General features: G+C 30.9%; 1 protein-coding gene across 7 annotated transcripts in view; it reads left to right on the top strand.

Annotated features, from left to right (window-relative positions):
* LOC135127251 (uncharacterized) overlaps positions 1-25,630 on the top strand; it is a 206,524-nt gene that overhangs the window by 156,004 nt on the left and 24,890 nt on the right. The gene's annotated exons all lie outside the window — the stretch shown is intronic.

The following is a 25,630-nucleotide window of genomic DNA, read 5'->3' as shown; positions in this document are numbered from 1 at the left end:
GCCTTTGAAGTGCTTCTTTGAAAAATTATAAAATTTGATTTTGCGATTTTTGTTTTGTGAAAGCCTCTATAAAGTAAAAACTAGTGACGTAAATAACGACCCCGAAAAATGGAAAATCGAAAAATCGGAATATCCAAAGTTCGAGAATCAAAAAAATACCAAAATCTTCCGGAAAGTCAACAAATCGAAAATTCGAAAAATCAAAAAATCAAAAAGTGAAAAATCAAAAATTGAGAAGTAGAAATATTGAAAATGCGAGTCTGGAAAATCGAAATCACGAAAAATAAAAAAGTTGAAAAATCGAAAAACTGTAGAAAAATTGGAATACCGAAATATCGAAAAATTTTAAAAATTAAAAATCGAGAAATCGAAAAGGAAACAAATTGAAAAAAAAAAATGAACAATCGAAACATAGGACAAACGAAATATCGAAGGTCGAAAAACGGAAAATTATAAAATCGGAAATTCTAAAAATACAAAAATCTGAAAAATCGGAAATTCGTAATATCTAAAAATCAAAAGTAAAAAATTCGATGAATCAAATATTCGAGAAAGCGAAAACTCGAAAAATTGAAAAGTGGAGAAACTGAAAAAGCGAAAATTAAAAAAAATGAAAAATCCAAAAACTGAAGAATGTAAAAATTGAAGAATCAAAATTCGAAAAATCCATAATGGAAAATCCGAAAAATAGAGAAATCGGAAATAAAAACAAACGGAAAATTCGAAAATCGAGATTTCGAGGAATCTAAAAAAAAATCCAAGCATCGAAATTTAGAAAAAACAAAATACCGAAAATCGAATGATGGAAAATTCTAAACTGGAAAAGTCAAAAATTGGAAAAATTGATAAATCAAAATTAAAAAAATTGAAAACCTGAAAAATCGAAAACTCGAAATATCAAAAATCGAAAGTCAAATTTCGATGAGACAAATATTGGCAAAATTGAAATTTGGAAAAACGAAAAATCGAAAAACCGAAGAATGGAAAAATTGAAAATTCGAGAAACCGGAAAGTAAAACACTAAAGTCTAAAAAATGAAGAATGTAAAAATTGATGAATCGAAAATTCGAAAAATCAAAAATTGAAAATCCGACGAATAGAGAAATCAGAAATAAAAACCAAGGGAAAATTCGAATATCGAAAAGTCGAAAATTCGATTAACCAATGTTCGAAAAAACAAAAATCCAAAGAATCGGAGAACCGAAAATTTGAAAAACTAAAAACCCGAAAATCAAAAATTCAAAAATCGAGATTTCGAGGAATCTAAAAAAAATTTAAGCATCGAAATATACAAAAAACGAAATACCGCAAGTCGAAAGATGGTAAATTCTAAACTCGAAAAGTCGAAATATAGAAAAATTGAAAAATCGATAAATCGAAATTAAAAAAATTGAAATTGAAAAAACGAAAAATCGAAAAGTGGAGAAATCGAAAAACCGAAAATTAAAAAAATTGAAACATCAAAAACTGAAGAATGGAAAAATTGAAAATTCGGGAAACCGAAAAATTAAACAATTAAAAAGTCAGAAAATCAAAGAATGTAAAAATTCATAAATCGAAAATCCGAAAAATAGAGAAATCGGAAAGAAAACAAATGAAAAAGTCGAAAACTTGTGTTTCTAAAAATCAAAAATTTGAAAAGCGAAATTTCGAAAAATCTAAATAAAAGTCTAAGTACCGAAATATAGTATCGATACTCGAAAATTCAAACATTCCAAAATCGAAAAGTCGAAAAATTAAAAACTCGAGAAAGAAATATTGAAAATTCAAGGTTTGAAAATCGAAAACACGAAAAATAAAACGTTCAAAGATCCAAAAAATGTATAAAAATTGAAAATTCGAAATTCGAAAAATCGAAAATTTAAAAAATTTAAAATTCGATAAATTGAACAAAGAAATAAATAATCCAAAAATTGGAGAATGCAAACGTTGAAAAATAGAAAATTCGGAAAATCGAATAGTAGAAATATTAAAAATTCGAGTATAGAAAATTGAAAATTGAAAATTCGAAAATCGAAAAATCGACAACTAAATAAATTTAAAATTCGGGAAATCGAAAAGAACATAAATTGAAAATTCAAATATGTATTCCAAAAAAAAAACCATAACAACAGCAAAAACTAAATATATCGAAAGTCGAAAAATGGAAAATTGTAAAATATAAAAGTTGATAAATGGAACAATTGAACAGTCCATAAATAAATAAATCGAAATTAAAAAAATTGAAATGAAAAAACGAAAAATCGAAAAGTGGAAAAACAGAAAAATCGAAAACTGAAGAATGGAAAAATTGAAAATTCGGGAAACCGAAAAATAAAACAATTAAAAAGTCAAAAAATTAAAGAATGTAAAAATTAATAAAACGAAAATCCGAAAAATAGAGAAATTGGAAAGAAAACAAATGGAAAATTCGAACATCAAAAAGTCCAAAATTTGTATGTTAAAAAAACAAAGATCCGAAAAATCAAAAATTCGGAAAGCGAAATTTCGAAGAATCGAAATATACAAAAAACGAAGTATCCGATAGTCGAAAAATTCAAAATTCTAAAAACCGAAAAGTCGAAAAATTAAAAACTCGAGAAACTAAAGTAGAAATATTGAAAATTCGAGTATGGAAAATCGAAAACGCGAAAAATAAAACGTTCAAAGATCCAAAAAATGTATAAAAATTGAAAATACGAATTTCGAAAAATCGAAAATTTAAAAAATTTAAAATTCGATAAATTGAAAAAATAAATAAATAATCCAAAAATTGAAGAATGCAAACGTTGAAAAATCGAAAATTCGGAAAATCGAATAGTAGAAATATTAAAAATTCGAGTATAGGAAATTGAAAATTGAAAATTCGAAATATAAAATGGTTAAAAAATCGATAAACTGTAGAAAAATTGAAAATTCGAAAATCGAAAAATCGACAACTAAATAAAGAAAATAAATTGAAAATTCAAATATGTATTCCAAAAAAAAATCCATAACAACAGCAAAAACTAAATATCGAAATTCGAAAACTGGAAAATTGTAAAATATAAAAGTTGATAAATGGAACGATCTATAATTAAATAAATCGAAATAAAAAAAAATGAAAATCGGAGACATCGAAAAATCGATTAATCAGTGTTCAAAAGAACCAAAATCTGAAAAATCGGATAACTGAAAATTCGAAAAATCAGAAATGTGGAAAAATGGGAAAATTGAAAAAATCAAGAAATCTAAATCAAAAAAATTGAAAATTTTGAAAAATCGAAAGTTAAAAATTGAAATTTGGAAAAACGATAATATAAAATAGGAATATCGAAAAGTCGAAATCTCGATTATAAGTGTTCGAAAAAACAAAGATCCGAAAATTCGGAAAACCGAAATTTCTAAAAATTAAAAAATCGAGAAATTGAAAAGCGAGAATAAAGAATTGCAAAATTCGAATTTCAAAAAATGAACAAAACTGAAAACCGAAGATACCAAAAATCGAAAAAAAGGCTCGGGAAATTGAAAATCAAGTCATCTAAAATTCGAAAAGTTGAAGTATCGAAAATCGAAAAATTCTGGACATGTAAATTTAAACTCAACACGGATTCATGAATCACACATTCAAAAGTATGTAATTCGGTAAAATTTAAGTTACATTTATTCAACAAAATTTTATAATGACATGAATATTTCTTGGGGGGCATAAACGAAAAAATTTTAATTAACCTTAAAACGTTTGCAACATTTCGGAGCATTCGGATTTGCAGTTTTATTGTTAAATAGGAAAATGTTATACAATTTTGATATTTCAAAACGCATTCATAAACCACAAGTACAGATGTATCTTTTTTATAAAATTTAAATAATTGTAATTTTTTAATGTTTGCACGAATGGTGTTACTTCTTTGTTACAAAAATTATTTTAAACCATACTGTACAACTTTGCCACTGATCGACTTTAAAATAATAATAATAATAAAAAATGAAATAATATTTTTTTAAATTATCAAAATTCAAGGAATAATTGTTTTTATCACGAAATTTTTACTATAGAAATCAAGTTCTTCAGAAATCGGTAGATTTTTGACAACTGACAACACCGCCGCGAATTCTCCTATATAAAATGCATTATACGCTGCCAAGTCAAAGCGGAACAAACAATAGACTCGGAAACAATTTTCTGGTTTTAGATCATTTTAAATAAATCTCCCATAATTTAATTCGAATCTATTTTTTTGACATAAAGGGATAATAAAAAATTGCACGTTGTTTCTGGTGTGTCTACAAATGCTCTAAAATTTAGTAGGTAGTTACATAAAACAGAATGTTCAAACATTGTAAGGAAAGTTTAGTTCGTCTCATCTTCTCCCCCGCAGATTTTAGACATCGCCGCGTTTTATTTATAAAACACATAGTGTTTTTGCAGTAAATTTTTACGATACTTATCGCCGCATCCCGGCTTATAACCTGACGATAATAAAATAAAGTGAGAATGCTGAAATCTAGCCTCACTAAAAGCCTTTATTATTCGCAATGACCGTGATCTGGAATTTAAAGCATACTGAGGAAGGCGACAACGACCGTGAACGGTGAGATCGTCTCGGAGGCTCTAGGCGAAATTGCTCGGAAGAAAACGCTAACTTGTCCTTCACGTTTAAATTGAATTTATACCATGTATATGACGTCGCTGCACGACCGCGTATTCAATTTCGGCCCATCGCTGTTCCGGCGCATCCACCATTTTTACCGGTATCGATTCCGCAATTAATCGCCGTTCCTCCTTGCTTAATTTATCTTATTAGCAGATGTGAGCGTTACATAAAGATCAACAACCCTGGGCGGAATCCAACCCCTAATTGGATGCCGAGGAATTTGCAAATTATCCGAGTTATTCGAACAGACGGCGTCGATAATACGACAGAAATATTTCATCGGCGATCTTCCATTTTTAATAAGGGCGGTATTGATTTGGGTGTGCATCTACTCTAAAATATTTATGCATTTGATACGTCACCGCCGGCTGCATAAATCCCGCACTGGCTATATTTGGATGACTCGAAATGGCTTTTGCAGTTTGCATATTTGAATTATGTAGCTGCAGTTTCGGTGCGGCGGCGAGAAACTGACGGACTTAATAAAACATAAATGTTGGACACGCCACGATGAGCGATTTTATACAAGAAATCATCGCGATGAGCTCCAGCTTACCTAAAACGAGATCCGAACAAATCACATAAAGTTAAGGAATACCGTTTACCGAAGAGATGGAGTAAGACTTCTATACGATTCAACTTGTCATTAATCATGGCGCAAACACAGCCGAGGACACCCGGTATTTCGAGAGTCTGTTTTTTGTCCAAACATCCGTAAATCTCCTCCTCGGCGCTATTTATTTTTCGTAATTAATTATGTCGGCGTTTTTGCGTTCGACTTCGAGGGTGACCAGCATGTTTTACCCCGCTTCCAGCGTGTACTCGATGGTCCTACTTTGATCATTGCATCGGATTCCCCAACGTGCTTGTGAACACAACTGCTAGCGTCCTTTATTACCTTTTTACGACAGCCCTTTTTGTTTTCGTCGGAGGTCTAATTAAAATAAAGCGTATCTATTTACAACATCTCGTGTCGTCCATTAACGTTATTGGTATTGGCAGAGACGGCAAATGGGAGAAATAATGACGCGGAGCTCTTATATTATTGAGCTGGAAATCCGGCGTGTTCGGCTCATGTTACTGACATGTTACCATAGAATATTTAAACCGAAGTGTGTTTTTGTAAGTGCGTTTGTCCCGTGGTGCAATTTATTTTTGTAACGAGTAAGCGATTCGTCACATAAAAATTAAGCTTGCGCTTAACATTAAAAAGTTGACAGAGTCGCAAGGGATTGCAACACACATAACAGTTTGAACGTCAGTTTTAAATAATTTAACGTGTAATTAAACGTGGGTTTTATTTTTGTTGATTGAAGCCCTAGGGACCTACTACATATATATGTATCAGAAAATAGCAGGAATGATAGTTTCGTGTTTTTTATTTCGACCATTCTATAGCACTACTTGGTCTTCTCTGAAAGCCATACAATAAAATTATTTTCAAATATACAGAATGTTTCACGCAACTTAATTTTTTTCAAATAGAACAGCCTGTATTTTATTACTGTATCGTATTCTATGTTTTGTTTTTGCTCTTTTTGTTAACTATTTTCTATGCTAAGTCGATAGTCATTTTTTTTGAAAAATTTAAAACAATCTTGAGGTTCTAGTTACTCCTGTTTGGAAAGAATTTGAAAGTGCTTTGAAGCCTTTAGTTTCTTTTTTTATCTTAGTAATACTTGCTAAGATAAGACTGATTTTGGCAAATGACATACCTACCAAGAAAATAGAGGCTGGGTGGGCGGGGCTAGTATTTGATAATGTAAGACCATTTTTCAACTACATCAGGTCAGGTTAGATCTATGAAATAAGAAATAAATTTTATAGCAAATAATATAACAAAAAAAGTTACGATTAGCGCTTTTTTTTACTTTTTCACATTCTAGATTCTATTATTAGTTTCTACTCGACAGAAGAAAATATTTAGCCCCGCCCACCCACCCTATCGCCTTTTCAGTGATTGATTTTATCCGATCTAAATGAAATGAATGATCTTATACTGAACAGAAATAAAATTAGTCGTTAGAATAAGAAGAAAGGGGGTGGGCGGAGCTAGTACTTGCTAAGGTAAGACTGATTTGGCACATGATATACCTTCCAAGAAAATAGAGGGTGGGTGGGCGGGGATAGTATTTGATAAGATAAGACTGAATTTGGCAAATGACATACCTTCTAAGAAAATAGAGGGTGGGTGGGTGGGGCTAATATTTGATAAGGTAAAACTGATTTTGGCACTTTTAACATTTTCGACCATTTTTCAGCTATATCCGAAAATTAGTTGAATAATTTTCTTATAGATTTCGATGTCCAGAAGTTATTTTCGACTTCGTTTCTTCGAAAATTCTTAGTGTTTTTCCAAAATCGCTAACTGAAATGCAGCAATTTTTACAATTTCGTCAAAATAGCCCGCTATAAAAATTTTGTAGATAAAAAAGAACATTTTTATTAATTTTTTTTTCACAAAATAAATTGTTTAGAGAATGTACTTTGTAGTTTTTTATATATTAATAGAAACGTTTAAAAATTTGTTTATTTGGGACAATAGAGACGTTAGGACAGGTCAGGTCAGGTCAGATCAGGTCTATGAAATAAGAAATAAATATTAGAGCAAATTATACAACAAAGAAGTTACGATTAGCGTTTTCTTTTTTACTTTTTTCACATTCTAGATTCTATTATTATTAGTTTCTACTCCTACTCGACAAAAGAACATATTTAGCCCCGCCCTCCACCCTAACTCCTTTTTAGTGATTGATTTTATCCGATCTGGATGAAATGAATGATCTTATACTGAACAGAAATAAAATTAGTCGTTAGCATAAGAAGAGAGGGGGTAGGCGGAGCTAGTACTTGCTAAGATAAGACTGATTTGGCACATGACATATAGTGAACCAAGAGTTATAAGGTTATATGGCCATCATAAAATCATCCCATTGTGTCGAAGTTAAGTTGTTTACAATAGAAAAGGTTTTAGGGTCGTAAATAACGTGTCCACTGCAGCTCGACCGGCTCTTGTGGTTTCGTTCAGGGGCGGCTTTCACTAAATATGAAAATCCACCACTCCACTATTTCTTTACTACCTGCAGCCGCTGAGGGTTCCGAAATAACCACTCGCTTTGAAAGCCGGCCCTGTTAAATATGAGCAAGAAATGTTTAGAAGATGATTTATTGCCAACCGGTAAGCTTAGTGCGAACTACACAAAGGGGGTATTTATTTGCGGTCAACTACTTTTATGATGGCCATATTTATAGGTCTTGGTTCACTATACCTTCCAAGAAAATAGAGGGCGGGTGGACGGGGCTAATACTTGCTAAGGTAAGACTGATCTTGGCAAATGACCTACCTTCTAAGAAAATAGAGGGTGGGTGGGCAGGGCTAGTATTTGATAAGGTAAGACTGAGTTTGACATTTTCGATCATTTTTCAACTATATCCGAAAATTAGTTGAATACATTTTCTTGTAGACTTCGATGTCCAGAAGTCATTATTTGGGCTTCGTTTCTTCGGAAATTCCTACCGTTTTTCCAAAATCGCTAACTGAAATACAGCAATTTTTACAATTTCATCAATATAGCTCGCTATAAAAATTTTGTGGATAAAAAAGAACATTTTTATTAATTTTTGTTTCACAAAATAATTTTTTTAGAGAATGTACTTTGTAGTTTTTTATATATTAACAGAAATGTTTAAAATTTTGTTTATCTCGGACAATAGAGAAGTCAGGACAGGTCAGGTCAGGTCTATGAGATAAGAAATACATTTTATATCAAATAATATAACAAAAAGAGTTAGATTCTATTATTAGTTTCTACTCCCACTCGACAGAAGAGCATATTTAGCCCCGCCCACCCACCCTATCTCCTTTTCAGTGAATGATTTTATGCGATCTGAATGAAATGAATGATCTTATACTGAACAGAAATAAAATTAGTCGTTAGAATAGGACGAGAGGGAGTGGGTGAAGCTAGTACTTGCTAAGATAAGACTAATTTGGCACATGACATACCTTCCAATAAAATAGAGGGCGGGTGGGCGGAGCTAGTATTTTATAAGATAGAACTGATTTTGGGCACTTCGCCATTTTCGACCATTTTTCAGCTATTTTCGAAAATTAGTTGAACAGGGTGGGTTGGGGAAGGCTAGCATTTGATAAGATAAGACTAATTTTGGCACTCTGGACATTTTCGACCATTTTTCAACTATTTTCAAAAATTAGTTGAAAACATTTTTTAGTAGATTTCGATATACTATAGTAATTTACACAACTAGTTCGGGATTGCCTGCTTCCCGCATGAATGCTTGTTTGCGGCACGACCGAAGGGAGTGCCGCATTTGCGTGAATGCGGGAAGCAGGCTCACGAACGTGTTGTGTACAATATTTTTTGCAACGAATAAACCTTTAAACTGAAGAAATTAACTGTGAGTTATTTATAAACAATGGCGCCGTCAACACATCACAATGTTGACACTACGCGAGTATTTTAAGGTTACCATGGCAACGGGAAGTTAAAATGCACGTGTGCGGGAAGTTCGAACTCCCGCACTCTGGTGAATGCACGAAAGCCATCAAAAAAGATCATGAGTGCAAAAAAGTCATTTACGACTTTATTTCTTCGGAAATTCCTACCGTTTTTCTAAAATCGTTAACTGAAATACAACAATTTTTACAATTTCGTCAAATAGCTCGCTATAAAAATTTTGTAGATAAAAAAGAACATTTTTATTCATTTTTGTTCCACAAAATAAATTGTTTAGAAAATGTACTGTGTAGTTTTTTATATATTAATCTCATTTTCCAAAATCACTCTTATCTTATAAGGTACTAGACAGCCCACCCGGCCTCTTTTTTCTTAGAGGGTATCTCATTTTTTCGTTTCAAAATTTTGCTAGTTTTACGAACAAGTGAAAGTTGACTGGTAAAACTTCCAAAGGTTCGCAACATATAGAAAAGAGCAAAAAAAATTCAGAGGGGTTTAAAACCTGAAAATGAATTAAAATATCGACATCTAAACTTTTACTATTTGCACAAGTAGACAAAAATCAACTCTGAAAAATCTGTCCCCGAAAAAACAAAATTCAGAAGAGCTCTAAATTAAAGTGGATTTTGAAATCTATACAGACACCACTTCAAAAGTGGTTTGAATGTGGCCAAATCATCAAGACCTGGAGATCATGTAAAATCTCAATTTCAAAGAATTTGTTCGTTTTTTGTGGTTAAATAATTTAAATGTCTTTGTCTTAGAATTGATTTTTAAATGGACGTCATTCCAAATAAGAAAATAAATATGAAAATCGATCAAAATTTCGTTTCATAATTTTGCTACCTTTGGGAACGAGTGAGAGTTGGTTTTGAAAACTTCCTAAAATGTGCAACGTGTTGAGAGAAACATAAAAAGAATTCAAAGGAGTTTAAAACCTGAAAATGAATTAAAATGTCGACATCGAAACTTCTACTGTCGATACAACCGATTTTCAAAACTGCACAAGCAGACGTTATCTTGAGAGCAATATAAACGTAGACAGATGATCTCAAAATGTGAAAATCAACTAAAACTTCAACTCTTAAAAATATGTTCGTATAAAATCGGAAACGTATAAACTTTTCCAAAAAAATCTTGAAACAAACTTCAGAAAAGCTCCAATTAAGAAGATTCGCAAAAGCTTTCAGGTTTTCGTTTAAAATGAATTTTGAGGTCTATACAGACACCGCTTCAAAAACGGCTTGAATGTGACCAAATCGTCAAAAAACCTGAAGATCGTGTGAAATATCCATTTCGAAAAACTGGTTCACTTTTGGTGCTTAAATGGTTTAAATATGTCTCTGTCTGAGGGATGATTTTAAAACCCTTGCAAATTGGCGTTACTCCAAATAAAAAAAAAACAAATATGAATATCAAATAAAATTTCGTTTCAGAATTTTGCTACCTTTAAGAACGAGTAAGAGTTGGTTGTGAAAATTTCCAAAAATCCGCAACATTTCGAAAGAAACATAAAAAGAACTCAGAACAGGTTACAACCTGAGATTGAATTAAAATGTCGACAGCGAACCTCTACTATTGGTACTGTGGATTTTGAAATCTGCACAAGCAGACATTATCTCAAGATCAATATAAACTAGACAGATGATCTCAAAAAGTTTGACATTTTCGATCATTTTTCAACTATATCCGAAAATTAGTTGAATACATTTTCTTGTAGATTTCGATGTCCAAAAGTCATTTTCAGCTTCGTTTCTTCGGAAATTCCTACCATTTTACTGAAATACAGCAATTTTTACAATTTCGTTTTGTTAATTTTTGTTTCAGAAAATAAATTGTTTAGAGAATGTACTTTGTAGTTTTTTATATATTGTCATTTGCCAAAATCACTCGTTATCTAGAAGGTACTAACCCTGCCCACCCACCCTCTCTTTTCTTAGAGGGTATCTCATTGGTCAAAATCTGTCTTATTTTAGCAGTTACTAGCTCCGCCCACAAACCCCCTCTTTTCTTAGAGAATATGTCATTTGCCAAAATCAGCTTTATCTTGGCAAGTACTCATGATGAACTTTTACAAAAAATGATACAAATTTGGAAACATTTGTACTTATATACAATACACAAAGCAGGAATTTTGAACATCTTAGAGTTAGAGTTGAAACCCTAAAGGTTAATTAAAACGTCGATTTCAGAACTTTTACTTCCTTCCTTAAGTAAACGAGAAAAAGTAGATTCATCCAACTAGACTCTTCTAAAAAAATCTTAAGTCCAAATTCAGAAAAGCTCGAAACCTGAAGATTACCAAAAGTGTTAATTTCAAATTTTCAGATTTTCTTTCAGTACAGTGGATTTTGGAACTTATACAGAATTTATCCAGAACACCAGGGGATGTAAAATGTCAATTTCGAAAAATTTGTTCGTTTTGATTGATTAGACGGTTTTAAAAACCTATGCAAATTAGCGTCATTCCAAATAAAGAAAATAAATATCAACATCAATTGAAATTTCGTTTCAAAATTTTGCTACTTTTAAGAACGAGTGAAAGTTGGCAAATTCAGAAAAGTTTAAAACCTGAAAATGAATTGAAATGTCGACATCGAAACTTTTGCTATTTACACAAGTAGACATTGTCTCAAGAGCAGCGTAAACGTAGATGATCTCAAAATTTGAAAATTAACTAAAACCTCAACATTGAAAAATGTATCCCCGAAAACTTATAAACTTTTCTAAAAAAATCTTAAAATGAAATTCAGAAAAGCTCCAAACATGAAGATTCGCAAAAGGTTTAAGATTTTCGGTAGAGTGGATATTGAAATCTAAACTGACACTACTTCAAAAATCGCTTGAATGTGACCAAATGATTTTCGAAAAATTGGTTCCTTTTTGGTGGTTAAATGATTTAAATATGTATCTTTTTTAGAGCTAATTTAAAAATGGGCATTATTCTAAATAAAAAAAAATAAATATGAAAATGGATTAAAATTTCGTTTCAACATTTTGCGGCCTTTAGAAACGAGTGAGCTTCCAAAGATCCGCAACATTTCGAAAAAAATACATAAAAAGAATTCAGAGGAGTTTAAAACCTGAAAATTAATTAAATTGTAGACATCGAAACTTCTACTGTCGATGCAGTCGATTTTGAAATCTGCACAAGCAGACGTTATCTCAACATCAGTATAAACGTAGACAGATAACCTTAAAATTAGAAAACTAACTAAAACTTCAATTCCGAAAATTTTGTCCCCGAAAACTTTTACAAAAAAAATCTTGAAACAAAATTCAGGTAAGCTCCAAACATGAAAATTCGCAAAAGCTTGGATTTCAAAACTTCAGGATTTCGTTCAAGTGGATTTTGAAATTTATACAGACACTATTTCAAAAATGGCTTGAATGTGACCAAATCATTACAAAACCTGAAGATCACGTAAAATCTCCATTTAGAAAAATTGGTTACTTTTTGGTGGTTAAATGATTTAAATATGTCTTCGTCTTAGAGCTGATTTTATAATGGACGTAATTCGAAATAAAATACTAAATAAGTCGATTAAAATTTCGTTTTAAAATTTTGCTATTTTTAGGAACGAGTGTGAGTTGGTTTTGAAAATTTGCAAAAATCCGCAACATTTCGAAAAAATCGTAAAAGGAATTCAGAGGAGTTTAAAACCTAAAAATGAATTTAAATGTCGACATCCAAACTTCTACTGTCGATACAGTCGATTTTGAAATCTGCACAAGCAAACGTTATCTCGCAAATAGTAAAAAATACACAGATGATCTCAAAATTTGAAAATTAGGTAAAACCTCAACTTTGAAAAATTTGTCCCCGAAAACATATAAACTCTTCAAAAAAAATCTTGAGAGTTAATTCAGAAGATCTCCAAACATGAAGATCACAAAAACTTCGATTTCAAAACCTCAGATTTTTGTAAAAGTGGATTTTGAAATCTATACAAACACCACTTCAAAAATGGCTTGAATGTGATGAAAGCTTCAAAAAACTTGAAAATCATGTAACATCTCAATTCCGAAAAATTTGTTACTTTTATGCTGTGGTGTTTTAGAGCTGATTTTAAAACCCGTGAATATAGGCATCATTCTAAATAAAAAATAAATAAATAAATATGCAAACCAATTAAAATTTTGTTTCAAAATTTTGCCGCCTTTAAGAACGGGTGAAAGTTGATTGTGAAAACTTGCAAAAATTCATAAAATTTAGAAAAAAATATAAAAAGAAGTCAGCTAAGTTTAAAGCTTGAAAATGAATTGATATGTCGATATCGATATTTTTCCCTTTTAGCAAGAGGCGATAAAATAGTATAAAATTAGCCAAGGACCCAACTTAAAGAAACTTATTCCTCTACACAAATAAACCACTTCAAAAGAATTTTTTAAAACCAAACTCAAAATGTGAATATGTGAAACGATATCGAGGAAACCTTGAAACGTCAAAATTCACCAAAATGGATTTTTATTTTTGCTTTCATTATATTCATAATTACACTATCAAGTGGTTGAATAAAAAGAAAATAAAAAATCCTGATTTATTAACACCTCTCTAACCCTTACGTTAAATTAAATAAATACAAATTTTGATTTGATGATTATAAAAAATTGTACCCGAAGTTAGCTCTGAAATTTGGTAATTTCCCGCTTGACTACTTATCGTCACAAATGTCAAACACAACCTAACCTTCTTACACCTTTTCAGGGTGTTTTCTGCCTGATAAGTAGGCAACTCATAATTCAGGTCGCACGATAAATTGCTACCGACCTTATGAAAGCGGCAGTTCTTGTTAAAAATGCAGCGACAGATTTTCCAAAGCCAACTTGATGTGGATATTTTATAACCACCCTCCATAAGACAGCGTTACGTTTTTGAAGCATATTTTTAAAAAATTTATTCATTACATTACTTTTTCTGTTCTGAAAATCTGCGACAGCGAAGTTATATGAGACATAAATAATGTAGAGTATCCCGAATAACGTCGAAAGTTTATATCGTGTGATTAATTAAAACACAGTAAACCACAAAACTTTTGTGAAGTATATGACGCATTAAAAATTAAGACGTCCATAAATGTGTCAGCTTTTATATATTTTTTATATATTCAAAATTTAGCAAACAAAAAATTAGTATAGTATTGATTGCGGTACTGAAAGGTGAGTCATGCTATGCGACAACATACACAATTTTTATTTGAAAAATAATCGAACAAACATTTCGTTTGTTGGTTTAAGTTTCAACGTCAACCGCTAAATTCGCTCTGAATTTTTAACCCTTGACTCTGGAACCATTCTCCTTGGCTTAAAAATTGGTTTTGCAAGGTTGGTTTGCTCCAGATTTATTCAAACTCTGCGAGAAAATTTCGCAGCGCAAACACAAGCCCTACTTTTTCTCGAAAAGCTCTGACAACCATACTTCCAATAGAAAAAAGTTGTTTCGTCCGGCAGGAATGCGCTGCAGTTCCATCGGAATTTCCCGGCGAACTCAAGGTGTATGCAAATAGATCCGCGATTGCAGACAGGATGCTTTAAATGGCACTTTTCCAACATATAATTCAGACAACAGTTTAATGAAAAGTCTCGCCGTGTTGCAGCAGGGGAACGGTTCCCATGGCGACGCTGCAGCCAGGCTGCTCTGGGGTTGCTCGGTCTGGGGCCGTTCTAGCTGGGGGTGGCTTTGCAATGGGGTGGTTCTGTCTACTGTCGCTGCCCCTCCAACTATTCCTATTCTAATCAAACACAACGAAACGGAGCCTTTTTATATCGATGTTTCGATTAAAGCTCGTTCGGGTGAAAGGTTATCGGAGCTTTTTGACCTTGCGAGTTTGTCTCTCGTGAAAAAAGCTCGCCGGGCCGTTATGAGAGTTTCGGGACCGGGAGAGGGCGTCCCTCACGTTTATGAGTAATTTCTTGTGTGCCTAGAAGACGGCGCTACTTAGTGTTTAATTTAGCTTAAAATTACAATTTAGTGTAATTCGAGGGGCTGTACTTGGGCGGCGGCTCTTTTGTGTTCATTATGCGGGGGAATATTGCTGTTGATAACGAGGTTTATTTGCAAACAGCGGAGCAATAAGATTTTTCGTAATAAAACGAAAAATCGGGCTCTTAGGACAGGATAATGAAGTTTTTTTCGGGTGACGAGCTCGTGGGGAGGATTTTCTTGTAAATAAGAATTTGTTGTTGAATCCTAGGAAAATCTTGCTAAAGTGCTAGACGTCTCGTCGTACAGTTTCGGGGATTAAGTGATCATGCAGAACCCTCAGAGTTGCGTTATTTACATAATTATTTTGATTTGATTGCTTTATAATACTGGCGGTTCCGCGCATAATCTCCACAATTGAAATCCTTGGGATTTCAGATATGCAAACTTAGATATTCATGCACGCTAAGAAGACGAGATAAATAGAAAATTTGTGAGAACAGTGCTTCGTTAAAGAAAAAAATTGTTTGAAGTAGAAGCGAGAAAAGTGAAAATTTTATTTAGTCAGAGTGATTGATGATTTCTGGTGATGTCATCAAGTTTTTAGAGGGGATAACCAATTAAATTTGGATTAGTGTTCACAATGTTACTAAATCTAAATGTCTTAGCTAAAAAAATTGGTCGAAGCTTATTTCGACAGAACTTCGTACGAAAAAATTCGGAAAACCGAAAGATCCTAAAATCAAAAATTTTATGAATTGAAAAATCGAAAAATCGAAATCCCGAAAAACAAAGAAATTGAAAAGTTCTCAAAATTGAAATGCTGAAAAATTATGAAATCAAAACATCAAAAAACAAAAAAATCAAAATTTTAGAAATTCGAAAAATTGAAAAATAAAAATATCGAAGAACTAAAAAAATGGAAAAATCTAAAATTAAAATGACGAAAAATTTAAATAAAAAAAAAACAGTTTCCAAAATAGAAATGTTGAAAAATTGTGAAATCGAAAACTTAAAAAATTGAGAAATCTTAAAATCGAAAATCGAAAAATTTCGAATATTAAAATGTCAAATCGAAATTTAAAAAAAAATCAAAAAATTGGAAAATTAAGATATCTAAAAATTGAAAATTGAGAAATTGAAACATCGAAAGATCGAAATTTTCAAAAATCTTCAATTTAAAAACCGAAAAATTAAAAACTGAAAAATCGAAATCTGGAAATTTGAAAAAACGAAGATCGAGCAATCAAACATTCAAAATCGATAAATCTAAAATTTTAAAAATCAAAAAATTAAAATATCGAAAAATTGAAAAATCTAGAAATTGAAAAATCGGAAAGTCGAAGAATATTAAAAATGGAAAACCGAGATGTCGAGAAATCGGAAATTCGGACGATAAGTAAAAACGGGAAATCGAAAGATCAAAAAATCGAAAAAGCACAAATGAATTTTAGTATTTTAATTTTAATTAAAAAGTTGAGAATTTAAAACCGAAAAATCGAGAAATCGAAACATCAAAAAAATGAAAATTAAAATTGGAAGAATTAAAAAATAGAGAAATCGAAGAACTGAAAATCAAGAAATCCATAAATCGAAAAATTTCAAATCGAAAAATTGGGAAATCAAAAAATCGGAAAGTTGAAAATTGAAGAATCGAAATTTTGAAAAATCCTAAAACTGAAATATCGAAAATTTGAAAAACTGAAAAATAGAAAATGGAGAATCCAGAAATATAAAATTTAAAAAATTGAAATTGAAAAATTGAAAAATAAATAAATTGAAAATGGTTAAAACCGAAATATCGAAAAATTGTAAAATCGAAACATCGAAAAATAATTGAAAAATTGAAAAATAAATAAATTGAAAAATCTTAAAACCGAAATATCAAAAAAATGTAAAATCGAAACATCGAAAAATTGGAAAATCTAAAATTCGAAAAGTCGAAAAATCTAAAAAAGGAAAAACTGTAAATAAAAAAAAAGAGCAACCGAGAAATAGCTTATCCAAAATTTGAAGGATTGAAAATTCGAAAAACTGAAAAAATGAGAAACTGAAAGATTTCAAAACTGAAACGAGGAAAAAATCGAAAAATCAAAAGCTTAAAAGTCGAAAAATGGAAAAACTGAGAGATCAAGAAATAGAAACATCGAAAAATTAGAAACTGAAACACCGAGAAATAAAAACATCAAAAGATCTAAAAGTCGAGGAGTCGAAAAATCGTAAAATTCAGAAATCGAAATGGGCCAAAATCGAAACGTTAAAAATTGAAGTTTCAAATTAAAGAAAATCGATGAATCGAAAAATCGATTATTAAACAATCGAAAAATTGAAAAACGAAGAATCAAAAATTTTAAAAAACGAAAAATTGAAAAACCGACTACATACTCCAAAACCGAAAAGTAAAAAATCGAACATTGAAAAAATGCAAAATCGAAAATTTAATAATTCGAAAAACTGAAAAATAGAACCATCAAAGAATTCTAAAATTCAAATATCGAGAAAACGAAAAATCCAACATTTTCAAAATTAAAAAATTAAAATATCGAAAAATTGAAAAACTGAAAAATAAGAAAAACGAGAATCCGGAAATATAAAATTTAAAAAATTGAAATTGAAAATTTGAAAAATAAATAAATTGAAAAATCTTAAAACCGATATATCGAAAAGTCGAAAAATCTAAAAAAGGAAAAACTGTAAATCAAATAAAAAAAACCGAGAAATAGATTATCCAAAATTTGAAGGATTGAAAATTCGAAAACTGAAAAAACGTGAAACTGAAAATCGAAAAATCAAAAGCCTAAAAGTCGAAAAATGGAAAAACTGAGAGATCAAAAAATAGAAACATCGAAAAATTTAGAAACTGAAATATCAAGAAATAAAAACATCAGAAGATCTAAAAGTCGAGGAGTCGAAACATCGAAAAATTGAGAAATCAAAATGGGCCAAAATCGAAACGTTAAAAATTGAAAAGTTTCAAATTAAAAAAAATCGATAAATCGAGAAATCGAAAAATTGAAAATTGAAGAACCAAAAATTTTAAAAAACGAAAAATTGAAGAACTGACTACTCTAAAACCGAAAAGTCAAAAAATCGGACATTGAAAAAATAAAAAATCGAAAATTTAGTAATTCGAAAGACTGAAAAAAAAAACTATCAATTGAATTGTATAATTCAAATATCGAAAAATTGAAAAACTCAGAAATCTAAACTTCAAAAAAGCGAAAAAATAAAAATTTCTAACATTTAAAAATCGAAAAATTGATAAATCGAAAAAATAAAAAGTCGAAAAATTGAGCAATCAAAACATTGAAAAATTTCGAAACTGAAATTGTGAAAAAATGAAAAATGAAAGAAAAAAATTGGAAACCGGAAAATAAAAACTCCGAAAGCGGAAATCGAAGTCAAAAAAATTGAAAAGCAAAAACCTGAAAAATTGAAACATTGAAAAGCCGAGAAATCGAGAAACAGGAGAATCCACAAGTCTAATAATAAATTTAAGAAATCGAGAAATTGAGAAATAAAAACTTGCAAAACCGAAAAACTAAAAAATAAAAACATTGAAAAGACGAGAAATCGAGAAATGGGATGACTAAAAAGTCGTTTAATGGAAAAATCGAGAAATCGAAGTCAAAAATTGGAAATTTAAAAAATCAAAAAACTGAAAAAACGAATAATTGGAAGATCGAAGAATTGAGAAACCAAGACCTACAAAACCGAGAAGTCAAAAAATTGAAAGTGCGAGAAATCGAAACATCAAAAAACCGAAAAATCGAAAATTTAATAATTCGAAGAACTGAAAAATAGAACTCAAAAATCGATAAGTCGAGAAACCGAAAAATCCAACATTTTAAAAATTGAAAAATTAAAATATTCAAAAATTGAAAAACCAAGAAATCTGAACTTCAAAAAATTGATAAATCGAAAAAAAAATTGAGAAATTCAAACATTGGAGAATGGAAAGATTGAAAAATCTCGAAACGGAAATAGTGAAAAATTGAAAAATGGAAGTAAAATTGAAGAACCGAAAAATGAAATCAAAATCAAAAAATCGAAAATTGAAAAGCCGAGAAATCGAGTAACGGAAAAACCAAGAAGTCGATTAATAGAAATCGAGAAATCGAAAAACTGAAAAATTAAGAAACAAAAGTCGGAAAATCAAAAAATTGAAAAATAAAAAGCCTGAAAAATCGAAAAACTGAAGAATTGAAAAATAGAAACATTGAAAAGTCGAGAAATCGGAAAATGGGAAATCAAAAAGTCCATTAATCGGAATATCAAGAAATGGAATTCAAAATATGGCAAATCTAAAAAATCGAAATATTCAAAAATGAAAAACGCGAAAAATCGAAAAATTGAAAAATCGAAGAATTCAAAACTGAAAAATTTAAACGTTGATGAAAAGTCGAGATATAGAGAAATGGGAAAATCTAAAAGTCAATTAATCCAGAGAAAAAGTTGAAGAGACGAAAAATCGTATAACTGAACATTGGATAATTGGATAATCGAAAAATGAAAAAATGAAATAAAAATTTGGAGAATTGAGATAGTGAAGAATCGAAAAATTGAAAAATCCCAAAACTGAAATATCGAAAAATTGAAAAAACAAAAATTTTAAAAATCGAAAAGTGAAAGAACTGAAAAATCTGGAAATGGTAAAATCAAAAAGTTGTTCGTTCCAAAAATCGAGAAATCAGTCAAAAATGGGAAAGAAATGGGAAAATCAAAATTCGATTAATTGAGAAACTGAGAAATCGAAAAATCGGAAATTTAAAAAAGTCAAAAATTGAAAAATCGAAAAATTTAAAAATCGAGAGTTTGAAGAGATGAAAAAATAAAAAAAATCGTAAAACTGAACATCGGAAAACTGAAAAATAAAAAATAAAAAAGTCGCGAAATCAAAATTTTGAAGTGTCGAAAAAATTAAAAATCCCAAAATTGAATATCGAAAAACTGAGAAACCGGAAGTTGGAAAATGGAGGAATCGGGAAACTAAAAAATCGAAAATTCGAAAACATTTTTTATCCACACTTTCGTTCTTTTTTTTTCAAAAATCTCGATGTCCAGCATAAAAAATCGAATTCATAAACCACAAGTTCAACTCTATTTTCTTCTAACGTATTTTTTTAATATTTAAATAACATTTATTCGACAAAATTGTAAGATAACATCATCAATTCATGGGAGGCATGAACAGATAAATTTTAATTAACGATTTACTGTGTTATAAAATTTCAGTAAAGTGAAAACTCAACACAGATTCATAAAGCATATGGAGGAGTACGTTATTTTATAGAATTTAAATAATATTTACTATTAGTATAGATGAGCAGACAAATTTTGGTTAGGTTTTACCATATACATGATATACCTAACATAGATACAAGATTTGACAACAATCGGTGCGGTAGTTTCGGAGATTATCGGTCTAAGAAAGGCAGACAGACGGAAACGGGATATCGATTTTTTCGTATTCTAGGGATCACGACACGTCGAGAAAACATGAAAGTAGACACTTGATCTATGGACTCGATTACAATACTTTCTTAGCTTACGCTCGGGAAGTAAAAAACATATATTTTCTATAAAATTGAAATAAGATTTATCTATAACAATGTTGACAAAATGTCATCAAATTATTAGTGGGGATGGATACTCCAATTTCCGTTAACCCCTCAAAATTCACTCTCTCCCCCACATTTTCCTAAAAACCCTGCCGTCTCGATCTTCGTCGCAGATTCTCTTTTTGCTCACCGGGTCACACAAGGCCGCATCTCCAGCCAGCGGGGGTGAACGCACCCCATTTTTTCAACCCGGCGGATTTCCATGCAGCAGGAATCGTCTGCGCTCGTCGTTTAGCAGGAATTCTAATCCGGCACGTCGCGGTTTGAAAAACAACTCCCAAAAACCGCTGCAGGAATTTTATCGTTTTTTGCCGGATACAAATTTTGCAGACTTGCAGGAATTCGTTCATGTAGGGGCTGAAAAACACGAGTCGGACATTTTTGGAGGTCGTGCGAAATTTGTCATGAGTTTTCTTGTAATTTATCCGGAGACAATGCACAGGGTGTGGCTGCGACGAGTTTTGCAAACTTTATGAGACAGATGGAGGGTTGGGGTGACATTATTTTTTTATTAAGACGCAGCTGAAGGGCAACGTGAGGGCGGACGGATTTTATTCCCTTACTGGGCTGACCCTGGAAATGCGTTTGTTGTAAAATGTGAAATATGGAGGCAGAGGGGGTGATTCGGGTTGAAATTATTTTTATGACGGACGAAAAATATGGCAGGAGGGTTATTCTGATGAATGGGGAATTTTTCGGGTTTTCTTGACATATTGTAGCTCCTAGAACAAGAAACAGTAGGGCTGCCTGTTAGCAATCGTGTTTTTAGTGTTATTAAGTTATTATTATTTTGTTGGTCACGACTTAAGGCTGTTGCTAGGCCAAAGTTCGCATCGGCAACGTGATGCTTTGTAGCAAATACGCAAAAAATTAATTGCTTTCTTATTGTGAAAGGAGAAGGATCCGAGAGTATTAAAAACTCATCGCCGCAAACATTATTGACATCCCGGCAACAACTACACGAAATTTAAGGTTTCGTGTTTGCAAACTAACTCCATAAAATGAAAAGTGGGAATTGTGAGATCAGTATGCACAGCGCAGCTTTGAAGGCCGTGGAGATGAGAGTGGAAAAACACCTGCCGCTTTGAGCCAGTTCAAAGCGTAAAGTACTAAACGTCTCACTCTTACTCGTTCTCTTTCTTCTGAATCAATTTGTTCGGTAACGTGGTCGGTTTTTCTATTTTTCGATATTAAAATGGTTAATAAAAGAAGATTGTATTTATCTACCAAGAGAAAAAGTGCGAAGAAGCGGGCTAAGCACGCAGTTTTATGGTAAGCGTCTGCTAGTCTATAAAACCGAATGCTTACGAGAAATTTTAGCAAAAAAATGAAACGACTACAAGGGCCACCCGCAGGGGAAAGTGTCTCAGAAACACATGTTTCCGATCGGTAAGTGCAAAAAAAACCGGAGCTTCTTCTCGCACTGCGTAAGGGGACTCGCTGGACGAGGTATAACATTTTTTTGATTTGTTGTATGAAAAAATGATATTGATATAGATGTATCATACATCAAACTGCAGCTTTTTTCATATTCTAGAGCGCAGAGACCAGTTCAATCAACTAAACAAATATGGCTGAGAAATATCGTAAAAAAGCACCATTGTACGTTTTTTTTTTCAAGTTTTTTGAGTCATTGAATCGCTTGAAAATTCGCACATGGATCAAACATCACCACTCTTTACAGGGCGCAGAGTCATTAAATGTTTGTTAGTGGTACAATTTGTTTAAATAATAATGTGTTTATTAAAATCAAAATATACCACAAATTAATGCAAAATACGTCGAATAATTTTAACAGGAATAATAGAGGAAAATTAATGGTTAGCAGAGTTTTTAACAAAAACTAACAATTATTGAAAAAAATGGGTATCAATTCGACAGAATTTGAGCAGTTAGTTCAGTACTTTGCCGATAGGACCGCCACTAAAATTTACGGAAGCTGATTGTTAGAGTTCTCGGCTGATTTTTCAAATTTATGGCAAGGAACTCAGTTTTATAACAAGCCGCCAGGACCGGCCGTAGTAATCTATTGTTAAGGAAATTAACTTTTACGCAATGAGGTACTATCATAAAACCGAATTAAAACTGGGGAACTATAATAATTTTACTCCGCTCAGGGTCCTGAATTCAATACACATGATTACTAAAAATTCATTGTAATATTATTGTTAATATATATTTTGCTTTGTTAATTAATAAAACTAATAAACATATTTATAATAATAATAAAAAATATATAAAATACAGCTTTTGTTTAACACGTATAAGTAGTTAAGTGTATCTACTACTTATCCCAGAAAGGAGGTGTTTTAAAAAAGCCCTACGCCCAGTAACTTCTCCCTTCATTCTTTACTCGAAAAAAGTGCTCGTATATGTTTTCATTTGCCGAGAGATTATTTTCAAAATATATTTATAATAAAAATATGCAAGTCTTGGTGATGAAAAATGTACTCCTAATAAATTACTGAAGTACATAAAAAAAGAAACAAATTTTATTTATTTAAAAAAAATCTCTCGCAAAGGCAGGTTCCTCTTTCTTCTTGAATCAATTATTTCGGGCAATAATGCGCCAAAGTAAAATCTGCCAAGTTTATCTGCCATTTTTTATATATATTTCTTCGTCTTTATAAATTTTTTCTATATTTATTCCTTTGGGTGTCCATACAACAAAATAAACTTGTGAAATACCCGTAACAAACATTTCTCCCTGGACTTGAAAGTAGTAATGATGATTTTTTTTTAGTTTCAATTCTCTGTCTGTCAGTGTACAAAATTTGATTATTTTTTTTCTAACCGCTTCTTCGGGAGACAAATCTTGCGATTTTGAAGGGCATTTAATTTCGACTAGTGTACTCCTATCCTCTAGAATCCTGTCTGGACTAGCAGCCAAGTAAGGAAATTGTTTTGAAATAAACAAGACACACCGTTCAGTTTTTATATTTTTATTTATTTCAAAACACTTGACAGCTTTTTCCTCACTTTGCTGTCCATTGTATGTATGACTATTACCTCTAAATGTACTGTACAACAGAGACTCCACAGTTTTAGCTATTGCTGTAGTCGATCTAAGTTTGTAAATACGTCCAAAATTTGAAGCCGTAACCCTATTTTCTCTTTCTTTTGCCCAAATGTGCCTGTTGCCTAGTGTCTATTTCAATTAGGTCTAAATTCAAAGATAATTTTCTCAAAAAAACCTCTTTGGCTGTCACAAATGTTTCTACATCCATGACAGAATTTTCTAAAAAATATTTAAACTATAATCGCAGTCGGGACCAGCATACCTAAATTTTTTTACGACATATTTTTTTACGAATACTTTGTCTAAGACGAGCTTGTTTTATAGACGAACAATATTTTTTTGTTATTAAACCAGGACCGTTTTAATCACAATATATTTACTTATCCCCTCTAAAAGATTGATGATGTCACCTCAAAATTTTGCTAAATAAATCCTATCTAAATTGTATAAAATATGATGAGTCTTTTCTTGTGATTTATCATTCCACTCATGTTTTTTGGATTTGCATATACAGGATGACCCCAAAAATTAATGAATGCGTAAATTTATTTTATTGATTTAATCAGGAACTACAGAACCCAATGCTTTGAAATATTGCAAATGTTTTAAGGTTATAAAGAGCATAATAAATTTTTAGTCAAAATATATTTGTTTATCCCCTCCAAAAAATTGATGGCGTCAGCTCAAAAGTTTGCCGTATAATCCTATTTAAAATTTACAAAATATGATGACTCTCTTCTTGTAATTTAACATTCCATTCATATTTTTTGGATTCGGATATGCAGGGTGACTCAAAAAATTTAATGAATGCGCAAATTTATTTTATTGATTTAATCAGGAACTACAAAACTGAATGCTTTGAAATCTAATGTGAAAAAAAAACATAATAGGCATGCAGTCGTCACGTTTCCGATAGCGAGGGAAGTACTGTCTAAACTCTTTAGACCATTTTTTTTGATTTTTCCATTTTTCCATTTCTCAATTTTTCAATGTTTCAGTTTGGGATTTTTTCACTGTTTCGATTCTTTAATTTTCCTTCCATTTTTAGGTTTTTCAATATTTCAGCTTTGGAATTTTGCAATATTTCGTTTCTTCAATTTTTCAAATTTTTGATATTGTGTTTTCTCGGTTTTTAAATTTTTCGATATTTTAATTTTTCAGTTTTTAAAGTTTTAGGTTTTTAGATTTCTCACTATCTCGACTTTTCGATTTTTCAGTTCCATGATTTTTCAATTTGTCGAATTTTTAAATTTTAGATTTTCTGTTGTCGATCATTCAATTTTCTGAGTTTTCAGGCTTTGATTTTTTTTGTTGTTCAATTCTTGGATTTTTAAAATTTTCGTTTTTTAAATTTTCCTATTTATCAACTTACTGGGATTTCAATGTTTTGATTTTTTGATTGTTCAATTTCTAGATTTTCTGAATTTTTAGTTTTTGATACGATTTTTTTTTTCAAAAATTTTCAGTTTTTCAATTTATTAACTTTACGATATTTCAGTTTTATGATTGTTAAATTGTTTTATTTTTCAGTTTTCAATTTTTGACGTTTCTAAATTTTTCGATTTTTCAATTTTTCGATTAACTGATTTTTTGATTTTCCCATTTCTCTATTTCTTGATTTTTCAATTCTTTCTTCAATTGTGATTTTTCAATTGTTCGATTTCTGGATTTTTCAATGTTTCAGTTTTGGATTTTTTCACTTTTCCGATTCTTCAATTTTCTTTCCTTTTTTCAGTTTTTCAAGATTTCAGTTTTGAATTTTTTCACTTTTTCGATTTTTCAATTTTCCTTCCATTTTTCAGTTTTCAGTATTTTAGTTCTGAGATTTTGCAATGTTTCGGTTCTTCAATTTTTCCATTTTTTGATGTTTCGATTTCTCGGTTTTTCAATTTTTCGATAAGTATTTTAATTTTTCAACTTTTAAGTTCTAGATTTTCCGTTAATTTTTTTGTTTTCCTTGATGTTTTGATTTC

This window comes from Zophobas morio, unplaced genomic scaffold (genome assembly GCF_036711695.1).
Source record: "Zophobas morio isolate AGI-343-1 ecotype UQ-CSIRO unplaced genomic scaffold, CSIRO_AGI_Zmor_V1 ptg000011l, whole genome shotgun sequence".
In the NCBI taxonomy this organism is placed as follows: domain Eukaryota; kingdom Metazoa; phylum Arthropoda; class Insecta; order Coleoptera; family Tenebrionidae; genus Zophobas; species Zophobas morio.
This window is presented reverse-complemented; position numbering and strand designations above follow the sequence as displayed.